Source organism: Echinops telfairi, unplaced genomic scaffold, assembly GCF_000313985.2.
Source record: "Echinops telfairi isolate 266 unplaced genomic scaffold, ASM31398v2 ScPeMD7_7469;HRSCAF=8507_0, whole genome shotgun sequence".
Taxonomy (NCBI): Eukaryota; Metazoa; Chordata; class Mammalia; order Afrosoricida; family Tenrecidae; genus Echinops; species Echinops telfairi.
The window spans coordinates 83,093,483-83,099,187 of NW_022111372.1; positions in this window are offsets into that span (position 1 = coordinate 83,093,483).

The following is a 5,705-nucleotide window of genomic DNA, read 5'->3' on the forward strand; positions in this document are numbered from 1 at the left end:
CTTCGGCCTCTGGGGCAGTCCTTCTGTCCCTCATGGGGCTCAGAGCCGGAATCCACTGTATAGCCCCCGAACAGCCTGCAAGTGCCCACTGTCCTGTTGGCAATCCCCCTGAAGGGGCAGCCTCTTGTCCGGAGCCCAGGCTACACACCTCTGCAGGCTATGTCCTCACTGTGTTTGCCCCTGGCCTTTGTGTCCTGCTGTGCCAAGGGGAGGAGCCCTGGGGGTGCAGTGGTTTGTGCACTGGGCTGCTAGCCTGCAGGCGAGCAGGTTGAATGCACCAGCGCTCTGCAGAAGGAAGACGAGGCTGCTGCCCCTGTGCAGGGGTGCAGCTTTGCAAACCCGACGAGGCGGTTCTGCTCGGGGACTGTGAGCCGTGATTGGCTCCATGGCGATGGCTTTATTGGGGGGGAGGCCTCTGGGAGGAGTGGGTGCCATGTGGACATGGGCACCCGATGACCGAGTTCCAGGCCTGCCCTACCCACCTCCTCTATTCAAGCCCCTTCCAGCCTCCTTCTAGCCCCAGCTGGGCGCACTGTATCCCCTTCAATCCCAGGGCGCAGGCATGGGCTCAGCCCACCCAGGAGTGAGTAGGGAGGTGAGGTACAGACTCTCAGCCACATGGCCAGCTGGCTTCCCTGGGCACAGACTGTCTGTGGTGAGCCAGACCCATGGCTTGACCCTCAAGATGCCCCGTCCCCCATGGTGCCTACTAGAAGAGCAAGGGGCAGGCAGGCAGCCAGAACTCAGGCAGGCTGGGGGAGAGGGGCGGCGGAGGAGGGGGTAAACTGGCGCAGAAGCCCAAGAGCCAAGAGGGGGAGAGAAGAGTGGTGACTGGGGTTCTGGGGAGGGTTTGTGGGGGGCTTGGCAGGTTGGGGTGGGGCGAGGGAGGAGGCAAGCATGCAGGCTGAGGGCCCCACAGGAGCAGTGCTTCAGGCAGGGGTGAGAGAGGAGAGGTGGAGCTGGGGATGGGCAGAGGGGGGTGTGTGTGCTGCAATGAGGGTGTACCCTTCCAGGGCTCCGGTGAGCTGCCACGGGTGGTTTCCCAGCACCAGACAGTGGTCAGATGCTGGGGGTATATGCACAGGGCAGGGTGGGGCATATGATCCCGTGTGGGAATAGTCCCTCTCCTTGTCCTTCTTCCTGGGAGGCCTCACCTCCCTTCTCCTCCCTCTCCTGGCCAGGTCTCAGAGCTGCTTCCTGGGGTTTCCTGGCCGGCTGGTCAGTCTTTCCTGGGTGCAGCTCACAGCCAGAGAGGGCGGGGCCATCCAGCCTCCAAGCGCATTCTCTCCAATGTGACTAGGCATCCGTCCCTGTTTCCTGCTTTATGATAAATGGGGTTGGTCCTGTGGTGAGCTGAGCGGGAGCTGTGGGTGCACCTAGGGAGCCTGATGAAAACCCAGATGTTTGGGGCCCCACGCTCAGAGGGCGGGACCGCCTGGGGCTGGGAATCCTGCCTGGAACCCGTCCTGCCTCAGTTCCCACAGTCAGACTGGGAGCCCCAAGATCCCTTCCACTTCCCCCTCCTCCTTCCCTGAAGCTGCTAGATCAACACTGACCTTCGTGCGCCAACCCCTGCCACCCCTCTGGCCCCAGGCTTCTCTGAGAACCTGTCCTGGGTCAGCAAAGCCGGGGTTCCTCACTCCCCACCTCTCATGGCTTTCTGCCTTCTGATTGGTAGGGGACCCTGGGGTGCCTCAAGAGAAAAGCCTAGGGACCTACTACCCAAATGTCAGCCATCGAGGGCACACGCGGTCCCTGTGATGCCACCTGGTGTGGGGGCATGTTTTCCTGCGTTGGCTGGGCAGGCCAGCTGGCTGAAGAAACCATCGGGTCTGTGTCCTGACCACGAAGTGCCTGCTCCTGGAGGAGAGAGAACGCCTTCCCACCAGGTGGGATGCAGACGGGGGCAACCCATCCCCCTGCAGCTCCTCCCGGCATCCTTTGCCCACCGCTATCCCAGACGCCCCTCCGTGGTGCACGGAGACCCAGTCCAACCCAGGCATTTGACAGGCGGGATCCCAGGCCCCCGACTCCAAGCCACCTCGCTATGGAGTTGGACAGCGCAGGCGAGCCTCGGGCTTGGGCGCAGCCGCCCCTGGCTCCAGGTACACGCAGCCCAGAGGTCTGGTTTCTTCCCTGCACTGGTTGGAGGCAGGCGCTGGGCCTCCGTGTTCGCACCTGCCCCAGGGTCAGCTGGCTGATGCTCACACCCCGCACAGAGGCCTCAATGCCGCAGTTTGTGCTCAGCACCGGGATCATCTTTATAGTCTGCGTGCAGCAGTCGCAGGATCCCGAAGCGTCTCCCCGCTGCACGTCGACAGAGGCAACAGAGCCGGCTGTGGCCAGTGACTGCGGCCAGCGGACGCCCGCTCCGCCGCGCTCCCCCCGGCTGCAACGCCCAGAGGAGCCCCTCGAGGACCCCCGCCGCGGGCGGCCCTGGGTGCCCTCTCCCGCAGACAGCGCCAGCGAGGCCCCGCCCCAGGGAGTGGCGTGGAGCCGGAGAAGTCAAACTTTCCGTGAGCCGCCAGCCAAAAATGAGCCCGGCAGAAGGTCCACCGCAGACCCGGGCCACGTGGACCCCTCGGAGGGGAGGGCGTTGAACTCTTCGCGGCTCCCTGGTGCAGAGCTGCGGGCTGGCGCTGGGGGGCGGGGGTGCGGGGGGTGGTCCCTGGATAAGGAAACCCAGTCTCTTCCCGGGAGGAGCTGGCCCTCAGCGGAGAGGGGGGCACCACGCTGGCCTTCTATTCACTGCCCACCACGGGGCAGGCACTGCTAGGGGCCGCAGCCTGAACTTTATGGCGGACCTAGGAGGCCTGATCCCCACTGGTCAAGTTCAGGAGGTAAAGCTGGAAGAGTTACGGGGCTCCACCCAGGTCATGCAACAGGGCGGCAGACCCGCACGCCCAGGCCCAGGTCTGAGTGAGGGAGCCCTAGGAGCCCTGCTGCCCTCCCAAAGGACTCTCACCTGATGAGGCTCCATCCACCGTGGGGGAGGGGACAGGGCGCCCGCAGGCCTGAGTCAGAGCCAGGGTCCACGTTGGGCTGGAGAGCTGAGGGAGTTTTCTGGGAGACGGTGTATGTAAGAGGCACAGAGAGTCCCAGGGCGGAGGAAATGGCTAACACGGGTCTGCTCCCGGTGAAGTGGGAGGTTGGAGTCCACCCAGAGTGCCTTGGGAGAAAGCCCTGCCGGTTGACTTCAAGATGAGCCACTCGTGAGTGACCCTGGAGGGCAGCCCCCTCAGACGCCCGGTTGCCATGAGTAGGTGTGGCGTGGGGAGGGTCCCAGCAGGTGGGTGAGGCACACTGTGGGCCAATGTGAGGTGCGACCTGGGCCATGGGGGGGCCTCCCTGGCCTGCTGAGGTGCTGGGTGGTGGACTGGCCTGAGAGCAGAGCTTACTAAGTGAGGGACCCCTGGTGTGGTGTGCTGACCCTCACCTGAACTCCGGAAGCTGGCAGACTCTGCCAGTGTGGAAAGGAGCCCTCCCCCCCAATGTGGGTGCACACAGCCGCTGGCCTCTCTCCAGTGCCAACCAGCGATCCTTCGTTTGCGCCCCCAGTTCTGATGTGTTGTCCCAAGGTGCCCGCTGCTCTGCAGTGGGTCCCCAAGCGGAGCTCCCTAGTGCCCGGTCAGCCGTGAGCCAGGACGCCGGACACGATGGAGGAAAGGCAGGGGAGCGGCTGGGAGAAGGCCCTTCTGGGAGCGGAGGAAATGGGAAAAACAGGACCAGGACAGACAGACAGATGGGCCAGGGGGTGGGGGCAGGGGAGCAGTCCAGGAGCAGGTTGGGAGGCCCAGAGGTGGGTGGGGAGAGGGAGGTGAGAAGTGGAAGGAGCTGGGAGGCGGGTGGGGAGGGGCGAAGAGGGCGCCTGAGTGCTGAGCCATGCTCCCAAGAGGGAGTTTGAGAGCTCCCATTGCTGGGGCCACTGCGTCATGCTCATGGGGGGTCTCCCCCTTTATCTCATTGTGCTTCCATGTTCCCAAGGGACACCTTTCCCCAGCGGCGGGTCTTTTCTGAGCTGCGTCTTCACGAGAGCACACAGCTTCATCTTTCTCCTGTGGAGCCGCGGGTGGGTTTCAACCGCTGACCTGGGGGGCCAGCAGGCTAAAGCCTCCCCCTTCCCCACCATCACCAAGGCTCCCAGAGCCCTGCAAGCCCAGTCTCGGGATCTGGGGTGGAGGGAACTCTAGATGGGCCCTTAGGGTCAGTCACCTGGCCTAAGGGAGAGCCTGCACAGACCACTGGCCACCAGAGGGAGCGCCGGGGAGGGCCCAGCTGGGGCGTGGGAGGAGTACTCCCAAAGGTGAGGCCATTCTAGCACCCTCTGCAAATTAGCAAATTCAACTGTTTTCCTTTACCCTGAGCCCCAAGCAAAGCAGGCTGGGAGGGCAGCCTGGCCCTTTGTTAGGGGAAATTTATTAATATCCCAAGTATGCAGGGCCCTACTTTCCCACCCCAAATCAAAGCCTTTACAAGCACCTGGGCTTCGCATTTAAAAGGGCCTGGAGCTCTTATATGGCAGGGTCCTGCTGGGAGCGGGGGATGGAACCTGGAAATTCTTCTTGCCCAATCTTCCCAGCCTTCCTTTCCCAACTGGGCCTTCACCTGGGGAGGGGTGAGGGTGGGGAGGAGGAGGAGGTGGGGCCAGAGCTGGCTAGGGACAGAAAGCTGCCCAGAGCAGGGGAAAGGGAACTGCTGGTGGGCTGGGGCCTCCCCTAGCTCTGCTTGCTGGGCTGGCTAACCTTGGTCTCCTCCTTCTCTAGATCTCCGTTTACACACACATATATGACATCGAAACGGCCTGTGCGCATCCACGACTCTAAAGGCCTGCAGCTGGAAGCTACTCGATGGTACCAAGGAAGAAAGGCTTGGTGATCCGCTTCCATAAAGATGACAGCCAAGAAAACGCTGTGGTGCAGTTCCCGGGAACACACAGGGTCTCCGTGAATCAGTATTCGATGCCAGCACGTTTGGTTTGGGGTAGGGTGTGTCTTCCCGCCTCAGTCTCCCACAGCCCCGCACCCCACAGTGAGGCAGCCGAGCCAACATCAGAAGTCAAGAGGAACAGAGAGAGGAGGTGGTGAGCCTCCTTCCCCTTGGGGAGCAGGGAAGTCCTGTGCCGCCCACCTGGCTTCTCCAGGTGAGGCTCCAAGGGTGCAGGGCAAGGAAGACGACTTCTGAGGTGTTTATTAACAATGAGCCAACAGAACACATGGGCAGGGGAGGCACCAGGAGGGACAGGGGTGGGGCAGGACCCATGGGGCACAGGGTGTCCTGCCCCCCTGGGAAATGTCTCCTGGGAGAGCTCGGGCCAGGCCTGTTCCACCCTCCCGAGGAACAAGGTACCTGGGCAGGCCCCCATATGCCTGGGGTTGAAAACACAGCTGAGACTGCCTTCCTCTCTGCCTTTACCTCCCTATATGGCCTCATGGGATAGACAGCCGAGTGGGGGCCATCTCTGAGTCTCTTAGATGCCCCTCCTTGCATTTACAGGCAAGGCCAGCTTCTTGGAGGAAGCAGCGTGGGTTGGGGACAAGGGAGCAGGGAAGAGAGGCACCTAGGTCCAGACTCTGAGTCATCGATCTGGCCACTTCCCCTGGCCTACACAGGCCCAGGCTCCCTGGCCCCCACCTAGGTCTGTAATCCAGGAGTGAAGGTGGAGGTCGCCAGCACCTCTTACCTGTTCCCTATAGGCCTCCTACCCC